Here is a 25,843-nt window from a genome sequence, read left to right as displayed (position 1 = left end):
TAGGATTTTGCACAGGTACTGCAAGACACCTCTGGCCGGGGGCCGGCACCAGTGCAACTTCTAATGGGCTACAATCTTCGCTCCAGGCTGGAAAACGCAGAGTTCATTTCGCCCTCACCAGTTGACCATCCCCCCCTCGATGGGTGGCAGGCCGGGGAGCCAGTCTCTGTGAGGAACTTCGGGTGAGGTGAGCCGTGGACTCCAGCCAGCATTACATCGACAGACGAAGCCTGCCTGGTGAATGCCGATGGTCCGGAGGGGGAAATCATTCGGCGCCACAGCGACCAGGTGAAGCCATGGGAGCTTGAGCATGACTAGAGAGAAGCCGGTGACTCTCGGTGCCTCGAAACTGCCGGCGGGGCCCAAGCAGGAGGAACACCGAGGTGAGCGCCAACAAGGAGCGAGATCACCGGGAGCACCTCAACTCCGGCGTTGCGACACTCGGGCCGGCAACGCAAACCCCCAGACTGTTACTCACGATAGACAGGGGTAGAATGATGGATCCGTGACGTCACGCCAGCCGAAGCCGCCGTTGTCACCACTGCTTCTTCTCCTCCCCTTCCCTGTAACCCCTCTCGCACAACGCTACATTAACCTGCGCTATGGTAATAAACCGTTTGTCATGGCCCAGGCACAATCCCGGCGTGTTCGTTTCACCCAGCACCCCCTCATCCTCTATCCATGCCGGCAGTCTTTCTTTCATAATCTACATTGCCAGCCAGTAGACCGCTGATGTCACTGTTATAGGACGGTAGTTGTTTATGTCAGCTTTGTCCTTCTTTCCTTTATAGATCATGCTCATCCTGCTAAGTTTCCATCCATCGGGGACTTCACCATCGATTATTATTTTACTCACTGCCTCTCTCAAAGTCAGCTTAGACTTCGGACCCAATATCTTTATGAGCATAATTGGAATGCCATCTGGGCCTCTTGATGTAATACTAGGAACCTTCTTATGAGCCCTTTCCCACTCTCGTTGTGAAAATGGAGCCATTGCGCCACTTGATTCATCCTGGTCTATTTTGGCACATAAAGCACTTCTTTGTTGAATTTTTTCTGTCTCCCTTGTTCTTATATATTTGAAACCTTCGTCCCCTTCTTGCCTAGCACCTTGAGCTGTAGTTATAAACCTCTGCTCTAGGCTCCTCTCATTTCTTAGGGAGTTTAGATGGTTCCAAAATTTCGCAGCGGCCTTCCTGTACTTTTTGTGTACTTCTGCCACTCACTGAGCACCCTTTCTTCAAATCTTTTCATTGATCAGGAGGGACGCTTTCCTTCTAGCTTAGAAAGATGTCTCATTTTCTTTCAACATTATCTGTCAGTTCAACCCGCGGCTTAGCATGTCTGCGTTTCCTAGAGGCATACTGACGTTTTACTATGGCCCTCTTAACTTCCTCATCCCACCAAATCTTGGGTTTGTTTGTGTCTTCTTTTCCGGGGTGACTTGTCAAGTGCCTTAGCAAACTCTTGCTCAGTCTAATTACATTCGTATATGCCCACACAGTTTTATTATCCTCAGTGATTACTTTCTCAGTTTGTCTAGTAGCTACTTTTATTTGCCTTTCTGAATTAAAATTTTCCTGTAGTTGCTCATCTTGTCTCCTTCCCACATTCACTGCTCTTCCGAAACTTAGCTTGATACGTGCGTTACATGACATAGGCAACGAAAGGGCATCATAGACGACGAAGACGATGAAAGTGACCGTGCTTGTGTTGTTCTTGCTGCTGTTCTTCTATCTTGGCTGAAGCTGCCTCTGACTCTCCTAGTATATTTTGTAAATATATTTATTTCATTCATTTTCTTACCCCCGTGACATTTGGTGGTGGTGCGGGGTACAACACGATATAATGGAGCTCCACAGTGACCGACGCTTGGTTTTTTCCACCATGGCAAACCAGAGACCGGCTCCCGCCAAGGCGACTACAACAACAACTGTTGTCCTTCCGCAGCTAAAAGATCCTGGCACGTTTTGTGGCACGGATGATGTCGACATCGAAGAATGGTTGACGTTGTACGAACGTACAAGTAAGAATTACCGCTGGGATGAAACTCTTATGTTAGCCAATATCCTGTTCTACTTGAAAGGAACAGCAAAAGTGTGGTTGTGATGATGTGGATTGTGTGGCCCGTGACGGGGCGAAGAGGGAACGGCAGTTCTGCTCTGCGGTACGCCTGGGAGGCGAAGACGAAGTAAAGTCTTCTTTTCCGGGGTGACTTGTCAAGCGGGGCGTTCGGCTCGGGCAGTTGGAGCGTGACACAGTTAGAACGGCAGCTGCTGGTCGGCGGTTCGGGTCGCGACATCGCTTAACCAGGCGTCCGGCAGCCTTGCGGACCTGGTGAGCTGGCTTCCTGCTTCGGGCTGTGTCACTCAACCAGGTGTCCGGCAGCCTTGCGGACCTGGTGAGCTGGCTTCCCGCTCTGTGGCCGGCGCTGACACGGGGACCAGCAGCATAGTCTGTTCGTGGCCTGAGGTCCTGGGGCCCGAGTGGTGGCACGAGGTGGCCGCGGCTATGTTGGCGACGGGCCATTAACCTGCACTGCAGTGGCCTGGTGATCTACCGGCCTGCAGCACCACCATCACCACCACCACCACCTCACCACGGTCAAGGCAGCGTGACTGCACAAGGAACACCAGCGGCGACCGACCTCGCCGCAGCGGCAACCGTCATAACGGCGAGTAGGACAGTTCATGTACCGAGGCGCGTAGGACGTTTGGCATGTAAATAAGGAACGCTATAGTGTGTTGTGTGTGAATTGTAAGAGTTATCGGTTGTGTTAAAGTCTGTGTTGTGTGTACAGAGTCACCTGACTGCCGGTTGATTTATTCTGGATCCTGGGCCCACATTACACCATAACAAACTTGGCAAGCGTGCCAGGATCCCGCCAGTAACATCTCGAACGCGGAAATCACCAGTCAGGTGTGTGCACGCAGCACAAGACGAGAGACATGGATCTCGATAAGTTAGCGGCTGTAGCAGCTCAGTTAGGCTTGTCTGGTGCGGAACTTCGCGAATGGATTGAGCGAGAGCAAGTTAGGCAGAGAGATGAGCGCGCAGCTGAGAGAGAAGAGGCCAAAGAAGCAGCCGAGAGACAACGGTTAGCGGACGAGAGGCAACGGTTAGTAGACGAGAGGCAGCTGCAAATCCTCCAACTTAAGCTCCAGCTTCAGGAAAGTGCTCAAAGTCAGCAATCTGCGGCGGCAGCACTCGCCCCATCGGCAAACCCGTCATGCCTGAATCCGCAGAAGTTACTACCGCTATTTGACGAGCGACGCGATGACCTGCATGCGTATTTAGAGAGGTTTGAACGCGTGGCTACTGGGCAAGAATGGCCAAGAGATAAATGGGGAGTAGCCGTAAGCATGTGCTTAACTGGTGAGGCACTCACTGTCATTGGTCGAATGACTGCTGACGAGGCCCTCGACTATGATAAAGTGAAAAAAAGCCCTACTTCAGCGCTTCAGATTCACGGCACAAGGATATAAAGACAAATTTCGGAAAGCCCGGCCTGAAGATGGCGAAACAGGGAAACAACTAGCAGCAAGGATCTCGAGCTATTTTGATAACTGGATTGAGATGGCTGATGTGCCCAAAACATTTGAGGGTCTTCGTGACCATGTTATAGCCGAGCAATTCTTGCGTTGCTGTAATCCGAAGCTGGCCATCTTCCTGAAAGAGAGGGAATGCAAAACACTTACATCCCTTTCAGAGGGCACCGACCGCTTTCTCGAAGCACAGGGAGTCAATAACATTGGTAAAATTGCAGATGATACAAAGGAGGCAAATAAACCCGGTGGTATGTCACAGTACAAACAGCCGAGTTGCTTTCTGTGTCACCGCAAAGGACATAGCGCTCCGGATTGTCGTGCGGTTCCGAAAGAGTCTGTGAAATGCAAAACATGTGGGCGGCTTGGCCACAAAGCCACCGATTGCAAGGATCAGAGCAAAGACAAGTCGGTGTCTTGTGCCATGATAGAACAGAAAAAACAGGATTACTTCCCTATGGCCAAGTCCAAGTATGAGACATGCGCTGCTGAATGCCCCAAGTAGTGCGAGAACCAACCTATGTTCTTAGTCGACAACATGCCAGTGGTCGAAGGACGGGTGCTTGGACAACGCGCACGTGTCTTACGAGACACAGGGAGCAACACGACCTAAAATTCCTAAACGACCTAAACGACCTAAACTTTTGCGATCCTAAACTTTAGCTGGTGCGCTCAAGTTATCCCAGATGGTATGACTTTGGCAAAAGTTTTTTCTGTAGATGCTGCCGTTTCGGCGCTCGTTGCCGAATCTTCTTCGTCCTCTGCTCCGTTTTCATCCTTGAAGAGCGCAGCGGATCCCACCATCGAAAAGATGATCGCTCCAGACCTTCTTCCAGCACAGACAGCTGACATCCGGCAACTGCTAAAATCCTACCGTGACATCTTTGATTTTGATGACCGCCCTTTGGGTCAGACATCCTTTGTAACTCATAGTATTAACACTGGAGACGCAAGCCCCATCCGACGACGTCCTTATCGCGTGTCTAATGCTGAGCTACAAGTTATCCAGCACGAAGTTGAAGAAATGCTCACAAAAGACGTCATTGAACCTTCCTGCAGTCCATGAGCGTCGCCGGTCGTGCTAGTCAAGAAGAAGGATGGCAGCTGGTGCTTCTGCGTCGACTACCGTCACTTAAACAAAGCAACACGTAAAGACGTGTATCCACTGCCGCGGATTGACGATGCTCTCGACTGCCTACATGGGTCTGCCTACTTTTCATCTATCGACTTGTGATCAGGATACTGGCAGATTTCTGTCGATCATTGTGACCTTGAGAAAACCGCATTCATCACACCGGATGAACTTTTCCAGTTCAAGGTTATGCCATTCGGATTGTGTAATGCACCAGCTACATTCGAAAGGGTGGTGGACTCTCTCCTGCGTGGATACAAATGAACCACGTGCGTGTGCTATCTCGATGACGTCATCGTATTTTCACCTACATTCGAAAGCCACCTTAGCCGCCTAACGGCTGTTCTTGAGGTTTTCCAGAAAGCAGGACTTCAGCTCAACTCTTCCAAATGTCGCTTTGGCCGTCGGGAAATCACTGTGATGGACCACCTTGTCAGTGCTCGAGGCGTGCAACCTCATCCTGACAAAATTCGAGTTGTCAAAGATTTTCCCAAACCACGTTCCGCAAAAGATGTACGGAGTTTTATCGGCCTTTGTTCTTACTTTCGACGTTTCGTGAAGAATTTCGCTGACATCGCCCGACCACTTACGGAGCTACTGAAGAAGGACATGCCTTTTTATTGGGGTACTGACCAAGCAACTACCTTCAGCACCCTTACAACATTACTTCTTCCCCACCCATCTTGGCCCATTTCGACCCGTCAGCCCATACTGAAGTTCGTACCAATGCAAGCGGACATGGAATTGGTGTTGTTCTCGCCCAGCGGCAACGAGGACAGGGTCGCGTCATTGCTTATGTCAGTCGCCTCCTTTCGCCTTCGGAGAGCAAGTTTTCCATTACAGAGCATGAGTGCTTCGCACTAGTCTGGGCAGTCGGAAAATTTCGACCATACTTGTTTGGCCGCACTTTTTCCGTAATTACAGGTCACCATGCCTTGTGCTGGCTGTCGTCCCTTGAATATCCAACAGGATGAGTGGGCCGTTGGGCCTTGAAACTACAAGAATACAGCTTCGACGTGGCATAAAAATCTGGCCTAATGCACCAGGATGCCGACTGCCTATCCCGTCACCCCGTGGACCCACCTGACCTTTCAGCACATGATTCTGACCCTTGTGTCTTTGCCATGTCGGGTTTCACCGACATACGCAAGGAACAGCTCAGCGATGTCCACTTGCGGTCTATCATGCAGAGTCTACGCTTGCCCCACTTAGACTCGTCGCTACACTTGTTTGTTCTACGCGATGGCATTCTTTACCGACGCAACACCAGCGCCGAAGGACCAGAGCTACTACTCGTAGTTCCTGTGACACTCCGTTCCGCTGTACTTGAACAGCTTCTCGACGCCCCAACCGCGGGGCATCTCGTGGTCACGCGCACGTACGATCGCGTGTGGCGTAGATTCTTCTGGCCAGGCCTTTACCGTTCTGTGCGCCGATACGTTGCTGCATGGGAGTCCTGCCAGCACTCCAAACATTTCATTTCATTTCATTTATTTTATTCGGACATTTCCGCAGAAATGCCCACGAAGGGGGCAAAAGGAGAGTGTGTCTCCTGACTTGGCCCCTCTTCGTGAGGCACCTCGGGCAGGTAGAGCAGGACAGTACAAAACACCATAACATATTTTGAAATACAATACAAGTTGAAAAACAGTGAATACTATAAATATTACATACATTACATATTTCCTTTACATACACTGTAGACTTGTGTTCTGTTTATTACATTGTAAATTCGCTTCTTAAATTGTGTTATGTTTTTAGCCTCCTTAGCGTATTCAATTATTTCAGGAATCCTGTTGCACAGAAGAATGATTTGGTTATTAATTGACTGTACACCATAGTTAGTCCGGCACATTGGCCCGACCAACGCAACAGTACGCAGATTATACGTAAGATCTCTGCTTAAGTACACATCAGAAAAAATCTGGAAATTATCTTTAATTTTTTTGAAGATTAACATGGCTAGTTGCATCCTATAGCACTCTGGGAACGGGAGTACATTATACATATAAAAAAGAGACATATTAGTGGGGACCGAGGTACTTATCAAACCTAGTGCGCGTTTTTGAAGAAGAATTAAACTTTCTGTATTTGTTTTGTTACACGTACCCCAGACTAAAATGCAATAAATGATTTGCGAGTAGATAAAAGAAAAGTAAAGCTGCCGTTTAACTCTCCCTGGAAGGAGATGCTGTAAGCGTCGAATTAGACCGATCGATCTTGATATTTTTATTCGCAGGTTGTCCACATGGTGGGACCAACTAAGGTCACTTTGAAAACACACACCCAGAAACTGAATTTTATTTACCTGCGCAATATTTTCTCCATTAAAAATCAGAGAGATAGCATAATCTATAGGCCTATTTTTTTGTTTGAAGAGCATAAATTTAGTTTTTTTTATGTTTAGTTCTAGCTGATTGACTGTAAGCCATGATTTTAGTTTATCCAACCAAGAATTTGCAGTTATTTCAATATCGCGAAGATCTAAACCAGAAAAGAAGGCATTGGTATCGTCGGCGTACATGACTATGTTTGGTGTGAACTGAATGTTAACTATGTCATTGATATAAAGTATAAAAAGTAGAGGACCAAGTATCGATCCTTGGGGAACCCCATACTTAATTACGCCCAAATCAGATTTATAATTGTGGAGCTGTACATATTGTTTCCTGGCCCAAAGATAGCTTTTCATTAGATCAAGCGCAATCCCGCGTATTCCATACAGTTGAAGTTTCCTAATTAATATATCGTGCTTTATCGAGTCAAAAGCCTTACGGAAATCGAGAAATATTCCCACAGTGTAAAATTTTTTTTCAAAGTTATGAAGTAGGCTGTCCTTAATACGGAGTAAAGCAGACTGAGTTGATCTACCTGGTTGGAATCCACACTGTTCTTCACAAATGACATTTCTGTTTGCTATAAAAGAAAATACCCTCTTATATATCAGGCGTTCCGCGACCTTAGAGAAAAGCGGCAGAATAGAGATTGGGCGATAATTTTGAAGTTCATTTTTATCACCTCCTTTAAAAATTATTGTTACGCGAGCTATTTTCATGGCACATGGAAAAATTCCCGTCAAGAAGAGTCTGTTGCATATGTAAGTGAATGGGGCGACAATCAAATCAGCAACTGCCTTGATAGGTGCTGCGGAAATGCCATCTTCTCCTGGTGAGCTGTTCTTTAGTGAGCATATGACAGTGGCTACTTCCTCCTCGGTAACGGGTAATAAAAACAAAGAATTAGTGGAAGAGCTTTCAATATAGCATTCAGCCGGTTTAAGGTCAGTCGCTTGTGTTATATTACTTGAGGATCCTGCCTCAAGGAAATGAAGGTTAAATTTGTCTGCCAGTGCCTTGCCACTGAAGTGAATATCGTTTATCTGTATATAGCTAGGGACAGTGGCTTGTTTTCTTCCTATCAATTTATTAACCGAGCTCCAAACCATTTTTGAGTTGTTAATCACTGTAGAAAACTTGTAGGCATAGAAATCTATTTTCGCCTTCTTGAGGTCTTTGTTTACTTTGTTTCTAAAATTTTTAAACTCAATGAGGTCAGTTTGTTCTTTTGTTTTCAAAAAGTGCTGGAAAAGTTTGTTTTTTTTATTTATCCGCTTAAGAAGTGCCGGCGTAATCCACTCCTTTCTTGCTCTCCTGTGTTTCTCTCCTGTGTTTCTTTCCACTTTGCAACCAGCTGGTCCGCTCCAACCAATAGACATACCCACCGTTCCCTTCTACTGCGTCGGTCTTGACCTCGTTGGACCATTTCCTACTTCTTTCACTGGAAACAAGTGGAGAGCCGTAGCCACTGATTACGCCACAAGATACGCTATCACGCGAGCACTACCGACAAGCTGTGCCACTGACGTCGCGGACTTGTGGCTTCATGACGTAGTTCTTCACCATGGCGCTCCTCGTCAGCTGCTCACTGATCGTGGTCACTCATTTCTTTCAAAAGTAGAAAGTGACATCCTTCACTCGTGTTCGACGCGTCACAAGCTCACTACGGCCTATAACGCACAAACGAATGGTCTCACCGAGCGCCTAAATCGAACATTGACAACAATGCTCTCCATGTACGTTTCCAAAGATCACCTTGATTGGGATATTACTTTGCCTTATGTGACATTCGCGTACAGTTCGTCACGCCACGATACCGCTGGCTTCTCCCCCTTCTATTTATTGTTCGGCCGCCATTCAGCGTCACCCTTCGAGACTCTAATTGTCCCATAAACTACGCAAACGGTTACAGAGTACGCCCGGGATGCCACTGCTCGGGCTCAAGTGGCCCGCCAAATCGCACGGGAACATCTTCTTGGCTCGCAGCTCTCTCAGAAGGCCCGCTACGATAGCCATCACAGAGTAGTTTCCTACTCTCCAGGTTCATTGGTCCTCCTCTGGACACCATGCCGCCACGTTGGCCTCTCTTCGAAGCTTCTGTCTTTCTACTCGAGGCCTTACAAGGTTTTACGCCGGCTTACCGATGTCACATACGAGATTGCTCCATTGGACAGTCAGTCATCGTCGTCCGCACCCGCTACTGACGTCGTCCACGTGACCCACCTCAAACCGTACATATCCGCATACCATCCTACTCTCCTTTAGGCACCGAGACGGCGCTTCCAGCAGCGGGGGGTTATATGTAACACGACATCGGCAACGAAAGAGCATCATAGACGATGAAGACGATGAAAGCGACCGTGCTCGTGTTGTTGTTGCTGCTGTTCTTCCATCTTGGCTGCAGCTGCCTCTGACTCTCCCAGTATATTTTGTAAATATAATTAGTTCATTCATTCATTCTCTCATCCCCGTGACACGTGTGTGATCACTACCCACACTTCTGGAGCCACTTGCATATAAGTGCATTCCCCTGAGCCTATCATACAACCTCCCCGCAGGGGCGCCTGCGCAAGTAGGCGGTTGGTGTGTATCGATACCACGAACCCGAGCTAACGGGGGAGTTTTGACTCCCTCCCACGCCTAGCCGTGCGTGGCTTTGCCGTGTCCGGGGAAAAGGGGATCCTGGGGGTTGAGCTGACGCTGGGTGATTCGACCTTTAAGGCCCCCCGGCAGAGGCAACACACCCCTTTGGCCCCGGCTTCATGTAGATGGCACCCCTGGGTTGACCCACCCAGGGGAAATCGGCAGTCGCCTTTTCCTATCTCTCTCTCCCTACATCTTCGTCTTTATCTCTTACTATTTATCTGTCCTGTCTTCTACTCTCTTCTGTTTACTTCCAAATTTCCTGGCGGCAAGGGTTAACCTTGTGTAGTTACCCAACCTTGGGTAGTTATGTCTGGTTATAGCGGCGATGTATGACTGGCGCCTTCAAGTGTTCTACCTTGTAGCGTCCCCCTGTTGGGCTCGGTGGTGGGTGGTCACCATCGCCGCCGAACATGAAATGCACACCATGGCAAAATCTTTCCCCCCTCTCAATGATCGACCCCTGAAAAGGAACCGCACCGATGAAAGCTCCAAACGAAACGGAAGCGATTGTGACCACTTCCCACATTTTTAGTTATACACTCTCTGGCAGATAACGTCTCAGTTGCAGGACTCTCAGTTTTCCTGATAGATAAAAACCCTTGCTAACCTAATAGGCAAAAATTACGACGCAAAAAAAACTGTCATCCGGTGATCTTCTTGTTGAAGTAAGCCAGAAACAGCATCCAAACACTCTCCTTAAACAGAAGCAGTTCGCCCACCTGGACGTGTCTATAACCCCCCATCGCAGTCTTAACACTGTTCAAGGCGTCATTTCACAACGTGATCTGATTCGTTGTGAAACGTCAAAAACGTCAACGTTGTGAAACGTTGTGACGTTTCACAACGTTGTGAAACGTTGTGAAACGTCATTTCACAACGTTTCACAGCGAGAAACTGAAGCTGGCCTCCTTGAAGGCCTTCGAGAGCAAGGCGTAGTCGCCATCCGTCGGATAACCATCAGGCGAAACAATGAAGAAGTGGTGACGCCTTATATAGTACTAACATTCAACCACTCCACCCTACCAGAATCCGTGAAAGCTGCGTTCTTTCACTGCAAAGTCCGCCCCTACATACCCAACCCTAGAAGGTGCTACAAATGCCAGAAATATGGACATGGGTCGAATACCTGTCGCGGAAAACAAACATGTGCAAAATGTGGTGATGATGAGCACCCAAAGAGAGCTGTACTTCAACGCAAACAGAGTGCCCTAACTGTCACGGGCCGCACGCAGCGTACTCACGGACATGTGAAATTTTCAAAAAGGAAAAGAAAATTATCCAGATAAAAGTAATGGAAAACATCACATTCTCTGAAGCCCGGAAGAAGGTGTCGCTCTTCTCCGGAAGAACGTACGCTGACGCAGCGCGCCGGGGGGGCCGGGCGGCATCCAGCAACGGGGGGCACGCAGTACAGCTTTGCTGATGCGTGCACATCTCGGCCCCCCACCAAGCAGCCGCAGGCTGCACCAACGTTCGAAGTCTCGCAGGTCCACCTCCATCAGACCTCAGAGACAAAACAGACAATCCAAACCCCGCAGGTCAGCCTCCGTGAGACCTCGGGGACGACGCAGACAACTGAGAGGGCACCTGTCCCTCTTGAGAAACCTCCGTCAGCCTCCGAGTGTACACAGGAGCAATGGATGTGACACCGGCGTCCTCAGCGTCTCCCATGCTCACGGAATCCATCCTAGTGAAGCGGAGCCCAACAGAACGCCTCAGAGGGAAGAAACACCCTCCAGTCCAGGCACCTGACAAACGCGGCGAAGTCTGAATAACCCTCCTACCTTTCTTCCTTCTTAAAAATGGCTGCCGAGATATCATCTACTGGAACTGCCGAGGTCTACTGAATAACCTGGATGACATTTATGAAATACTTGCGCAACACCAACCTAACATACGTTGCCTGCAGGAGACACACTTAAACTCAACACACACTAACTTTCCAAGAAGATATGCGGTATACCGAAAGGACAGGAATGGCACTGCCCATTTATCCGGCGGTGTCGCTATCATGGTGCAGAAAGCACTCCCGTCCCAAAACTTCACTCTGGTTACCGACTTAGAGGCAGTGGCAATACGAACCCTTATCTTTAGGCGAATGACAACTGTGTGCTCATTATATATCCCTCCAGACTACCACCTGTCTACTAAAGATTTTGAAACTCTAGTTGACCAGCTCCCGCATCCATTCCTCTTGGTTAGAGATTTTAATGCGCACAACCTCCTATGGGGATGCAGAACAACAGATTCTCGAGGCCCCTTAATCGAAAACTTCCTCTTGTACTCCGGCTCCTGTATATTTAACAAAAAAGAACCAACGTACTTTAACGCAGCGTACAACTCATACACAGCCATAGATCTTGCTATCGGCTCCCCTTCACTCATGGCAACCACAGATTGCTCTGTTATTCATAACCTCTACGGAAGTGATCATTTTCCTGTCTGCCTAAAACACACAGGAAGTACAAGTAAGACGACTACAAATGTATTCAGGTTTAGAGAACAAGATGCTGACTGGAAAAAATTCCGAGAACTTACAGAACTGTCGCGTTCTTCTATTGAAAACCTAGACATTGATGGCTGTGAAGCATTGGTCGTACTTCATATCATACAAGCCGCAGAGCGATCGATCTCGCAGACATCTGACAAGACGCGAAACAAACGACGGCCCTGGTGGAATGCGGAGTGCAAAAAAGCTCGCGAGAACCAAAACAAAGCTAGGTCGAAATTTCGCAGGTACCCGACAACTGACAACCTGATGAATTTCAAGCGTGCAAAAGCAAATGGCAGGCGTATCTGACGACAATCAAAGAGGCAGAGCCAGCAGTCATTTCTCTCGTCAGTTAACTCCTACACTGATACGCATAGTGTGTACAACAGAGTAAGAGCACTTCAAGGGCACACCACTCATCCGGTCCCTCTCGTCAGTACTGCTGGTGATACGCTGGAACACCAGGCAGATGCCATAGGCCAACACTTTGAGTATATCTTCAGCTCAGCACATTATACAGACTCCTTTAAACGACACAAGCTTGCTGAGGAACGTAAGCCTATCCGCGATAGAAGGCCATCTGCTCGAGGCTACAATACTCTGTTTACCATCGACGAATTGAAGGCAGTGCTGGCGACATGTGGCAACTCAGCTGCAGGCCAAGACAAGATTACGTATGGCATGCTGAAACACTTACACGAACACACGTTTGATGTCAGTCTCTTACTGTTTAACAGCATATGGTCCTCCGGGCGTCTACCCAAGGCCTGGAAAGAGGCAATTATAATACCCATTCTCAAACAAGGAAAAGAAGCCGCACTTGTCACTAGTTATAGGCCTATCGCCCTGACTAGCTGCTTTTGCAAGGTATTTGAAAAAATGGCAAACCGCCGCCTCATGTATTACCTTGAATATAATGGCCTCCTTGACCGTCGTCAAGCTGGATTCAGATCAGGCCGGTCGACAGCTGACCAACTCGTAGCATTCAAATCCTACGTCAGGGATGCCTTCATTCACAAACAACACTGCCTTTTTGTATTTTTCGACTTGGAGAAGGCTTATGACGCGACATGTTGTTATGGCATTTTTCGTGACTTGCAATCTCTTGGAGTGTCAGGGAACATGCTGAATACAATTCAAAGCTACCTCTCTGAACGTACGTTCGTGGTTCGTGTTGGAAATGTCCTTTCAAGGCGGTTTACGCAGGAAAATGGTGTCCCCCAAGATGGCGTACTTAGTTGCACACTGTTCATCGTAAAAATGAACTCCATAAACACTATACTGCCTAAAACAATTTCCTACTCTGTATATGTGGATGGCATTAAGATCAGCTTCAAATCGTGCAACCTAGCCATCTGCGAACGTCAGATTCAGTTGGCAGTAAATAAGCTTTCAAGCTGGGCAGACAAAAATGGCTTTAAGTTTAACTGTGACAAGACTGTCTGCCTACCTTTTCAAAACTACGTGGCATAAGGCCGTCCCCCAACATTTCAATTAACGGACACACCATTGCTATTAAGAAGGATTATAAATTTCTAGGTGTTGTGATAGATGAAAAGCTCAGCTTTGTCTCACACATCAAGCAGCTGCGACTGAAATGCTTGAAAGCCTTGAACTTGCTCAAGATTCTCTCGCATCACTCATAAAGTACAGATCGTGACTGTCTATTAAACCTTCTCAGTAGTGCAGTGCTCTCACGTATTGATTATGGCTCGGTTGTGTACGAATCAGCCTCGAGGTCCGCACTTAAGATGCTCGACCCAGTGCATCACCATGGGCTTCGTCTGGCTAGTGGCACTTTCCGAACCAGCCCAATAGCCAGCCTGTATGTTGAGACAGATCGGTGGTCATTAGAACGACGACGGCAGTTCACAAGCATCAAGTATGAAACCAAGGTGCTCTCTCATGTCGACCACCCATCTCGCGAGCTATTGCAGGATACATCAAACGCCCAACTGTTCTTGACGCGGCCATCAGCTACGCCAACGTATCCCATCAGAGTGGCCTCACACTTTGAAAATCTAAATATACCCGTCTCCAATATTCAACTAAGTTCCCACAAGGACACTGTGGCACCATGGGAAATGCGAGCTATCAATTGCGACTTGTCATTCCTAGATGTGGAAATCATGGTCTCCCACTCGCAATCGATCAGCATTTTATGTACTTGCAGGCAAAATACAGGTGTGCTGAGTACTACACTGATGCTTCCAAGTCCTCGGCCGTCGCATGTGCCGCATACGGCCCAGCGTACTCTGAATCTGCAACAATAATGAACACACCAGCATATTTACTGCTGAGTGCTATGGCATACTGCTAGCTATAAGGCACATCTTAAAGAAGAAAGAACCAGCCTCCATCATATACACAGATTCCCTAGCGTATTTACTGCTGAGTGCTATGGCATACTGCTAGCTATAAGGCACATCTTAAAGAAGAAAGAACCAGCCTCCATCATATACACAGATTCCCTCAGTGCAGTGACTGCGTTGTCTTCTGCAAAGACACATAAAAATCCAGTGACTAATACCCTTTTAAACTGTCTCATGTCAGCCTACAGATCCAAGCTTAAAATCACGCTATGCTGGATTCCGGGACACTGCAACATGGCTGGCGATGAGGCGGCGGACCAACTTGCGAAGTCCGCTGCACTCCGCCCTACAGTAGACGTAGTCGTCATCCCATATGAGGACTTGAGGCCGCTAACCAGAAACCGAATGCGTTAGCAGTGACAAAAGGAATGGAACGCAGCCATTGAAAACAAATTGCACACAGTAAAGCCAAGAATAGGTAGATATGCTCCTGAAAAACGTAACAGGCATCAAGAGGTTGCACTGTGCAGACTCAGGATCGGTCATACACGTGCAACACACACGCACCTTTTAAGCAACTCTCCTGCCCCGTGCTGTGAAAATGTGGTGATGTGCTATCTGTCGTTCACGTTTTAATTATGTGCCCGTGCCTTGAACCACAAAGACTACATCAGTTCCCAAAGCTATACAAACGCCACATACCGCCTCACCCTTTATTTTCTCTTGGGGACGATCCCATGTTTCCCGTAAATGTAGTTTTAAAGTTCTTAGCTGATGTTGGATTCCCGCACTTAATTACATATTCTCACTAATCTCAGCCCTCTCTCAATTCTGAGAGAACCGCTGAGACTTCTTTACCAAATGTCATGCAGCACGCACTCCTTGTCCTGACAATGACCACTGCCGCCACTGCGTGACTTTGTTAAAACCCATAAGTTTAGACCATTTTAAACTCATCACACATAGTCATTCAACTTAAGTTTAATCCCTATGCCCCACTCTTCTATTCTTGCCACCCCGAGATTTTTTTCTATATTTGAACCAACGAAAAACCCTGTGTTTGGCGCTGCTTGGCCTGAGTTGCCCTTGCGCCACTAAAATCTACCATCATCATCATCATCATCATCATACATCCTACGTGACATCAGTGCGTAATCTATCGTCAGCTGCAGCCTTTTTACCTTCCATGTTATATACTCTTCACACTTCTCGGTACTGTTGCAAATGATCGAATCATGCTTTTTACACATATGCATGATCATTTTGCCTGTTGGGTCGGTATAACCATCTATATCTTCTATGTGCGCATTCGTATCTCCTATTATAATTATCTCGCACTCTCCTCCTAATTCCTAAATGTCCTTTGATATACACTCTACCATCGCCTGGTTTTCCTCTCGGACCTATTCTTCCACAAGTACACAAAACAAAGGAGTGTCATTTGCTCTGCCACTTCCCTTTTTAGCCATAAATGTTCCTTGCACTCCTGCTTGCTCCTTCGTCAGTCTGTACTTTTATGAATGAATGCCCCAATACCAATCCCCTTTCTGCTGCCTTCTGTTCTATTATAATATTCCCACGAGTAGTCCGGATTGCTAGGAGGCTGTTCCATGTCCCTAAGATGTGTTTTTACAAAACCGTATACCATTGGCCTCTCCTCTCTTAGCTGTTCTTTATCTCACCCCACTTCAGCCTGCTCCTGCCACCCTGCATGTTAATATACCGTATGTCTGAACTGGCTCGACCCTCGCGGCTACGTCTACTTCTGCCCCGGACTCCACTTATTTTAAATACTGCTGCCACTTTGGAATCGTATATGTGGTATACGATTTTGTAGAAACACATATCAGGGACATGGAACAACCTCCTAACAATCTGCACTACGCGTGGGAATATTGTAATAGAACAGAAGGCAGAAGAAAGAGGGGGGGTTTTTGGGGAATTAATTTATAAAAGTGCAGACTGGCAAAGGGTCAAGCAGGAGTGCAAGGAAAATTTATGGCTAAAAAGGAAAGTGGCAGGGCAAATGAGACTCCTTGGTTTTGTGTACATGTGGACGGGAGCAAATGCCAGAGAGGAAAAGCAGGCAGCGGTAGAGTGTATATTAAATGATATTCAGGAGTTAGGAGGAGAGTGTGAGATAGTTATACAAGGAGATAAGAATGCGCACATGAAAGAGATAGATGGGTATACCGACCCGACAGGCAAAATGATCATGCATATGTATGAAAGGCTTGATTTGATCATTTGCAACAGTACCGAGAAGTGTGAAGGGCAAATAGCTTGGGCAGTAGGAAGGCTGCAGTCGACGATAGATTACGCACTGATGTCACATAGGATGTATGATAAGCTCAGGGGAAGGCACATACATGAATTTGGCTCCAGAAGTCTGGGTAGTGATCACAAACGTATCAAGCTAAGTTTTGTATGAGACAACATAAGCAACTACAGGAAAATTTTTATGCAGAAAGGCAAAAAGAAATTTCTGCTATACAAATTGAGAAAGTAATCACTGAAGATAATAAAACAGTGTGGACATACATGAATCTAATTAGACCGTTTGGGCTGGAGCTCTCTAAGGCACGTAACAAGTAACCCCGGAAAATAAGACCCGAGCCTAAGAGTTGGTGGAATGAGGAAGTTAAGAGAGTCATAACAAGACGTCAGGAATCCTCCAGGGAACACCGACATGCTAAGCAGCGTGGTTAACCGACAGATGATGTTGAAAAAAAAAGAACATCTTTCTAAGCTCTAGAAGGGAAGCATCACTCCTGATCAATAAAAAGATTTTAAGAAAGGGTTGTCAGTGGCTGGCAGAAGTACATAAAAAGAACAAGAAGGCAGCTGCCAACTTTTGGAACCATCTAAACTCCCTAAGAAATGAAACGAGTCTAGAGCAGAGGTTTATAACTACAGCTCAAGGTACTAGGATCGAAGGAGACGAAGCTATTGAATATACAAGAAAATGGGTGACACAAAATTTTCAACAAAGAAGTGCTTTATGCACCACAATAGACAAGGATGGATCAAGTGGCGCAATGCCTTCATTTTTACAACGAGAGTGAGAAAGGGCAGACAACAGGGTTCCAAGAAGTACATCAACAGGTCCAGATGGCATTCCAATTAGGCTGATAAATATATGGGGTCAGAAGTCTAAACAGACATTGAGAGAGGCAGTGAGCAGAACAATAATCAATGGAGAAGTCCCTGATGGATGGAAACTTAGCAAGATGAGCATGATCTATAAAGTAAAGGGGGACAAAGATGGCATAAACAACTACCGTCCTGTAACATGACATCAATGGTCTACAGGCTGGCGATGCAAATTATAAAGGAAAGACTGCAGGCATGGATAAAGGATGAGGAAGTGCTGGGAGAACTGCAGAATGGGTTTCGGAGACACAGGAGGTTGGAAGACAATCTGTTCTCATTGACGCAGTGCATCGAAATAGCAACAAAGGAACACAGCTCCCTAAGGCTAGCATTTTTGGATATCAAGGGCGCTTACGATAGCGTGGTTCAAGAGGAATTGTGGGGAATACTGGACACACTAGGCGTGGAAGATGTAGTCACTAATCTTTTAAGGGATATCTATAAAGGTAACAAGGTAGTTATAAAGTGGAATAAACAAGTATCCAAGCCAGCAGAGGTGAAATAGGGGCTTAGGCAGGGGTGTCCCCTGTCACCCTTATTATTTATGATGTATACCGTTAAGGATTAGAGGCCAAGTTAGAGGGAAGTGGACTGGGCTTCAACCTCTCTTTCGTCAAACAAGGAAAACTCATTGAACAGGCACTACCAGCATTGATGTACGCATATGATATAGTCCTAATGGCTAATAAGAACGAAGATTTGCAGAGATTGGTGGACATCTGAGGTAATAAGGGAGGTAGGTTAGATTTCAGATTCAGTAAGAAAAAATCAGCAGTCATAATATTTAATGAAAATGAAGGTAGTGAGCTTAGAATACAGGAGGTCACGCTAGAGATAACAAATAAGTACAAATCTCTAGGCGTATGGATAAGCAATGGGGCCGAGTACCTAAGGGAACACGAAATATACCTGACGACTAAAGGTAACAGAAATGCAGCGGTAATAAAAAACAGGGCACTGGGGAGTTACAATAGGTATGATGTTGTGAGAGGAGTATGGAAAGGGGTCATGGTTCCTGGTCTGACATTCGGATATGCGGTCTTGTGCATGAAATCAGAAGTTCAAGCAAGATTACAAATTAAGCAACGTGGAATTAGTAGGCTTGCTTTAGGAGCTGACGGGAATCCACCAAATCAGGAAGTACAAGGTGATATGAGATGGACACCATTTGAGGGCACGGAAGCTAGCAGCAAGATAAAATTTGAGAAGCGATTGACAGAAAGGGGGGAGGAGCGTTGGGCAAGGAAGGTTTTCAGCTACTTGTACATGAATAATGTCGATACAAAATGAAGGAAGCGAACCAGAAAATTGACTGGTAAATACTTAGAAAACAGCAGGGGGCCAAACGAAAAAGAAAAATCCATCCATCCATCTATCCATCCATCCATCCATCCATCCATCCATCCTTCCATCCATCCATCCATCCACCGGCGGAGATCCATCCTATGACCTGACAAGCTGCTTCAAAAAAACTTGGCTGTGTGTGAGCTGTACTTCGGCGAGAGGTACATCTCTTGACATTTCGAGCACCTTGTGAATGGTGAAATGGTCCGCAAAGAAAGGGGTAGGCCCATAGGCGGGCTTATGGGATCTTCCTGCCCCAACTGCTCTTCTATTTCTTCCCACTTTAACCTATTCCTGCCATCCTTGATGTTAATATAGCCTACGTCTGACTTAGCTCGGCCCTTGTGCTTACGTCGATTTCTTCTCCCACGGATTTCGTGTGGCTTGAATATTTGTGCTCCTTTAGGTCCGTCTTTCGCTACACTGTTGGCGTCAGGGCTATAGGTCCCCCTAAAAAAGCTATGGCTTGGCGACCCCTTCTGTTACTGACCCTCCTGCCCGTCGCACCAGTGTAGTGAATGCCATCCTTAGCAAATGGGCAAGCGCCAGGCTCGTACACGTCTTGGTTAACTTCCATTATGCTGTACCCGAGTTACCGGCTAAAACCCTTGATCCCACAATTGGCCTCCTTTACCCTCCTTTCAATCCCACGAGGCTGCCCCCAGACCTCTGGGACTGTGCATATGGTCACATGCACACTCCCAGAGGCTTCTCGGAGCTTACTCATCCCAGCCTCTAACTTTCTGTGAAGGTTCTGATCCTTGCTCTTCTACACATCATTGAGCTCAGCATGAATAATGACTAGATTTTCACCCTCCATGCTGTTTCTACAACATCCTGAGCTTTGGCCAGTGCATCCACCATGCTCGTCCCTGACTGTGCCTTCACCCTAACTCTCCCATCTTCCGTCACTGTCTTAAAGACGCCATCCCTAACCCTGGCCACGTTAGAGTCGCCCTCTACTAGGACCCTTCTATGCTCCAATCGCTGGCTTCCTGTTTGTGATGGTGCCCCTGTTTGCTTCACCTGTTTCTCTCTCTGCTATCTGTCCTGTATTTCTGCCCTGCTTGAAGACTGCCGCGCACCGAGGTGTATGTACTCGGAGCATCCGTGCTGTGGCCAGGCACTGCGGCCCCCTGACCTCCCTTCTCGCTTGTTCCTTCCCGCCTGTCGCCTTTTCCGCTACCCACGCCTTCCGTCTCGCACCGCTCGGGCCCGGGGCAAAGCGCCATTAGCTCCTTTACCCGCTGCTCGAGCTTTGTCCGCCCTTCCTGTTCTTTTTGAAAATCACCCTTCATTTGCTTTAATAGGCTGGCGGTAGCCTCCTCTCGCTCACGCAATGCTCAGAGCTGTTTTTGGAGTCCTATCCTCTGCCCCCGTTTCACCCTAAGCTCCCCCTGAAGCCCCTTGATGCTAGCCTCCAGGCACTGCACGGCCGCCTTCAGAGCCTCGCACAGCCTGCACACGAAGCTCGCCTTCTGCGCGTCGGCCAAACTCGTGCATGCTGTCTCATCTAAGTAGCACCAGCGCTTGCAATCTTCGCACTGCAACAGCTCACTCTCGCTCGTGGTTTTCCTAGCCTTCTTAGCCATCGCCCGCCCGATCATTGGACCGAGTGCCCGACAGGCCTACGTTTAATCCTAATCCCGCTATCCAGCCACCTCCGTTAACTCTCCTACCTCAACAACTGTACGAAGCTCCCGCCTACACCGAACACAAATTTCGCTAGTAGCCACTCACTAGGTCCGCTTCGTGTTCGGCTCTAGCTCTTCAACAACTAACCGGGCACCCCTACCTTTTTCAAAACAGCCGCCTAGCCCGTTCACGTGGTCAACGTCACTACAACGTTGCCCGTGTCCCACACCTACACTACTCGCAACGCTAATTATTGATAAGGAGAGAAAAAAATAATAATAGTGTTCACAAACACAAAGAAATGAAGAGAAACATATCTCTCGTTGCGCACTGCACCTGCGCCATGAACGATTGCGCGCGCCCCCACGCGGCTACTGCTCGGAAGCTTCAGTGTGCTCCGTAGGCACCGCGTGCCGCTCATCACACTTTCCTATTCTAGCCACTGTAGTTTCGCCGGGCGCGTTCGTCCTCGTTAGAGTATACTAGAAGTGTTGAGTGGCGTGATCACGCCTCGCCGCCTGATACCTTCCGCGTCGCCCGTAGCGGCGGCGTTGCAGTCGAACAGTACTGAAGGAGCCGCGTGCCGCGTGCAGGAACTGCTATAGGCTTCGGCTTATTCGGTGCGCTTTTTTGATGCAGATTTCTTCGTACCTGACCATCATTCATGCCTAGCACATGATTTCATAACCCTTGAAGTATGACACGCCAATCTGTTGAATTTTAGCTCCATGAAAGTCCTTGTGGGAGATCGAAAATTTGCTGGAAAGGACGTGTTTGATTTTGATTTCTTCTGTCTTAATTCCTTCTTCATTGGGCTGGTGTCTACAATATTAAATATAACTGCGTCGATTTATTGGAAGTTAGCTGTGCTCAGAAAGCTGTGAAATTTAAAATATATTTATACCATGTCAAACGCACGGAGAACCAGGGGCCGTAAATAAAGAGGGAAGAAGAAAGGAATCTGAACCCCCTTCACAACAAAATTTTTCGTAATTTAATTTTTCAGTGTATACTAAAATATTTACACTTATTCACAGTGACCACCAATTGCCAAAGTTCGTCGTTCTGCCGCAACACCCCCCCTAAAAAAAAATCCTGGGTAGCCCTGCGCCGAACGCTTATAGTTGGTGAAGCTGAATATAGCGTGCCTTTGTACAAATGCGCACTGTAAATTTCACCTTTTCGACAGTATGGGAGCTCAAAACTAGTTCTAGTCTAACGTAGTCGGACGAGAAATGCATCGCGTAAAAATAGCGGCTGTTCTATAGGGCATTGCATATATATATATATATATATATATATATATATATATATATATATATATATATATATATATATATATATATATATATATATATATATATATATATATATATATATATATATATATATATATATATATATATATATGACGCTATGATTACTGGGAGACCTGGCCTGGCTCATACGCCATGTTCATTCTAAAGCACTTCTTCCTTCTCGGCTTCTACTACAAGTCATTGCTTTCCTACGTCACAGAATTCACCCTCTCCCCGAAAGAATGAGCAAGTTACAATCAACAAAACAACAAGCATAAAGTGAAGAATGTCAAATTGCACAGTAGTTCGATTTCATAAGAGAGTTTCTTAACTCGCACAAAAGCTTCACAGCAGAAGGCAGCAGTCCGGTCAAATCTAAGGTAGCTCTGGTGGACGAGGCTGGCTGTTGCGCCCGGGATAGCATAACCCCGCCCTGCACATCTGCAGGGCGGGGCTATGCCCTGCAGATGTGCAAGATATAGGCCACTACGAGGGGTATACTAAGGGGTCCCTAGTAGCTCAGAAATCGCTGTCGCCAACCGGCTGTCCACTCAGGAGGACCTCAAGCGGACACTAAAGTCACCTTCGGTAAGGCCATTTTTTTACTTAATTGTACTATACTCTGAATTGTTGCTTTTTCTTCTTTTTGAATAGAGACCATGGCAGAACCACATAAATGTCAGCATGATGAGCAAGAAGACGAGGTACCACCGTATTACCATATGGAAGTGCCTTTTGGTGATGCCGTCTATATTCCCAGGGACAAACTACAGAGTTTATTGGCTCGAGCCACGAGAACCGTGCCTATGACTATAATGAAACCATGGCGACGCTTACGGAGCCTGATCGAGGCGTGGGAGAAGTATCGAATTCGAACGTGCCCGAACCAGGAACAGGGGCTAGAGGAGATGGAAAAAGTTTACAATCCCCTCCACGCTGGGCATTGCAGTTACACTCAGTTCCAAAACGAAGAAAGCTTGTGCATGATGTGTTTCACGCTCGAGACGACAGAGAAGCTGAGACAATTTGTAATGACATTGTTAGATGATTCGATCAAGAACCCACTCAGTACAGAATCGCAGCTGTCGCACTCCACACACGAGGAACCACTCTACCACACGTCCACGTCCTACACGACTGCAGCTGGAGCAACGGCACATGCCGATGTGTTATCTTCACTGGCTTCGTCAGACGACCAAATCGCTCGTTAATTTCGTCTACAGACGCCAGCGCATGGGACCTCTACAATCTCGTCCAGTATCTCAATAGTGAGCCCCGACTATTGGAATACCTTAAAGTGAGAGGAAGCGATTGGGGTCACGACATTAGAGATGAAGTTTTGGGACAATTCCAAGGTCTTGGACACGAGCCCGGCCGAGTTTTGGGAATACTGCACCCGAAACTTTCGCATTCAGTTGAATGTGACGACGCCCATGGAGGACAGAAGAGCGGTGGAGACGCTGACAAAGTATGCACAAGAAAAGGTACAAAGTGCCGAAAACGTTCAAAAGGAGCGTCGGAAGAATCCATCAACAACTGGCTACGCGAAAACCCCGTATCGCCGTTGAGCAACATTGTGCGCACCCCCAAGTGGCTGGCGGACCCGGTCTTTTGGTTTATTCGCCTGGACGACAAGCGCCTTCAACAAGCCATCCAAGTGTTAAATGATAAGATGTGTTCATACTCCACCCTCGACTTCATTGAAAAGTACAAAAACACGCAGCCACTCTTTGACGCCCCACATGGTGACCTCGCTACTTTTTCCATGAATGTGCCCGTGTCGTTTGATGCCATGATGGAACTTTTAAACTTTCAGTTTCAGGGCATCCACGAGGATGTGTCGGCCTTTGTCAACAACTTGTACAGCCTGGTCGAGACGGCGGTCCCCAAAAAATTGCATAGAAATTGTGTCCCCTCCGAGTGCAGGCAAAAACATTTTTTATCCTGTTCTTTCATTTTGCATTAACCGCGGTACCATTCGCAACTTTAACCGCTACACTTGCTTTCCACTACAGGACACCATGGGCCGTCGATCCTGGTATGGAACGAGCCAAACTGTGAGTCATCTGCTTTCGATACTGTCAAAAAAAATTTTGTGGTGACGTAGACTTGGTGGCTGTCAAGTACACCGCTGACCAGACCATTTCCAGGGCACCCGTCATTGTGCTCTCAAACAACGAGGTGTTTCCAGATGACGAGGCCTTCAACCACCGCATGTGGTGCTACAAGTGGCGGGTGTGTCCTCCACTGAAGAAATACGACAAGAAAATTCACCCGATGGCCCTGGTGCTCCTTTTTTATACGTTTGTCATGGAAGAAACATACGTCGGCACACCTCAGCTTGATCAATAAAGAGTTTCTGAACCTAACATTCTGAGTACTTGGTCAATGCTTTGCATTTTTCGACTACATCGACAACGACAAGCGTGACAGCTGTCAGTCAGTCAGTCATGTATATATATATATATATATATATATATATATATATATATATATATATATATATATATATATATATATATATATATATATTTGTGTGTGTGTTTACTGTGTACATATACAACTTAAATTTCTCGAAACAAAATGCACCACTGCCTGCCTACACTTTTGACACCTAATAAGAACTACACCTATAATACTAAGCATCGCCATAAATTTGCTGGCCCGCAATGGCGTTACGCCAATACAATATTAGAAAATCCGCACAATTGAAGCTGTCAACGAAAAATGAGAACTGGTTTCAGTGAATTTACGCAAATTAACAAATGGGCTATATATATATATATATATATATATATATATATATATATTAATGAGATATAACAGACAGTAATGCCAAGGAATGTACAGGGGAAGTTATTATAACGAATGGAATGTAAATAAGAAGAAAGAAAAGTGGATGAAAAAATTACCAACTGTGAGCAGGAATCGAACCTACGACCTTCGAATTACGCGTTCGATGCTCTAACCTCTGAGCTATCACAGCGGCCCTCCCTCCATCCACTTTTTTGGGTTTATCTGTGAATTTAGAAGTAGGAGCGACAGTCAGTGCCATCTATAAGCCAAACAACGAGTGTGAAAACACTCTTATGCGCATGTTTGGCGTCACGTAGCGCGTGAACTTATTATGAGCGGGCAGCTGATTAATTGTCCCTCTTATACTACTTCTGAACCCAAAAAAGTGGATGGAGGGAGGGCCGCTGTGATAGCTCAGTGGTTAGAGCATCGAACGCGTAATTCGAAGGTCGTAGGTTCGATTCCTGCTCACAGTTGGTAATTTTTTCATCCACTTTTCTTTCTTCTTATTTACATTCCATTGGTTATAATAACTTCCCCTGTACATTCCTTGGCATTACTGTCTGTTATATCTCATTAATATTGTGTTAAAACACGGAAAAACGAGCCCTTATAGGCATACACTTCTTTCCCTTATTTCATTGAACGAGGGTCTCGTACTGACAGACTTGGTGTGTTTAGGTTGTATAAGAGGGACAATTAATCAGCTGCCCGCTCATAATAAGTTCACGTGCTACGTGACGCCAAACATGCGCATAAGAGTGTTTTCACACTCGTTGTTTGGCTTATAGATGGCACTGACTGTCGCTCCTACTTCTAAATTCACAGATAAACCCAAAAAAGTGGATGGAGGGAGGGCCGCTGTGATAGCTCAGTGGTTAGAGCATCGAACGCGTAATTCGAAGGTCGTAGGTTCGATTCCTGCTCACAGTTGGTAATTTTTTCATCCACTTTTCTTTCTTCTTATTTACATTCCATTGGTTATAATAACTTCCCCTGTACATTCCTTGGCATTACTGTCTGTTATATCTCATTAATATTGTGTTAAAACACGGAAAAACGAGCCCTTAGGCATACACTTCTTTCCCTTATTTCATTGAACGAGGGTCTCGTACTGACAGACTTGGTGTGTTTAGGTTGTATAAGAGGGACAAT

General features: G+C 46.7%; 2 non-coding genes and 1 pseudogene across 2 annotated transcripts; all 3 read left to right on the top strand.

Annotated features, from left to right (window-relative positions):
* Nucleotides 1–310: 310 nt before the first annotated feature.
* On the top strand, nucleotides 311–24,244 carry LOC142817629 (uncharacterized; annotated as a pseudogene).
* An 847-nt stretch (nucleotides 24,245–25,091) lies between these two features.
* TRNAT-CGU (transfer RNA threonine (anticodon CGU)) lies at nucleotides 25,092–25,164 on the top strand. The gene has a single exon. It is a non-coding gene; the product is annotated as a tRNA-Thr (tRNA).
* A 384-nt stretch (nucleotides 25,165–25,548) lies between these two features.
* TRNAT-CGU (transfer RNA threonine (anticodon CGU)) lies at nucleotides 25,549–25,621 on the top strand. The gene has a single exon. It is a non-coding gene; the product is annotated as a tRNA-Thr (tRNA).
* Nucleotides 25,622–25,843: the final 222 nt, after the last annotated feature.

The sequence above is a fragment of the Rhipicephalus microplus genome, chromosome 5, assembly GCF_043290135.1.
Source record: "Rhipicephalus microplus isolate Deutch F79 chromosome 5, USDA_Rmic, whole genome shotgun sequence".
Lineage (NCBI taxonomy): Eukaryota > Metazoa > Arthropoda > Arachnida > Ixodida > Ixodidae > Rhipicephalus > Rhipicephalus microplus.
This window is presented reverse-complemented; position numbering and strand designations above follow the sequence as displayed.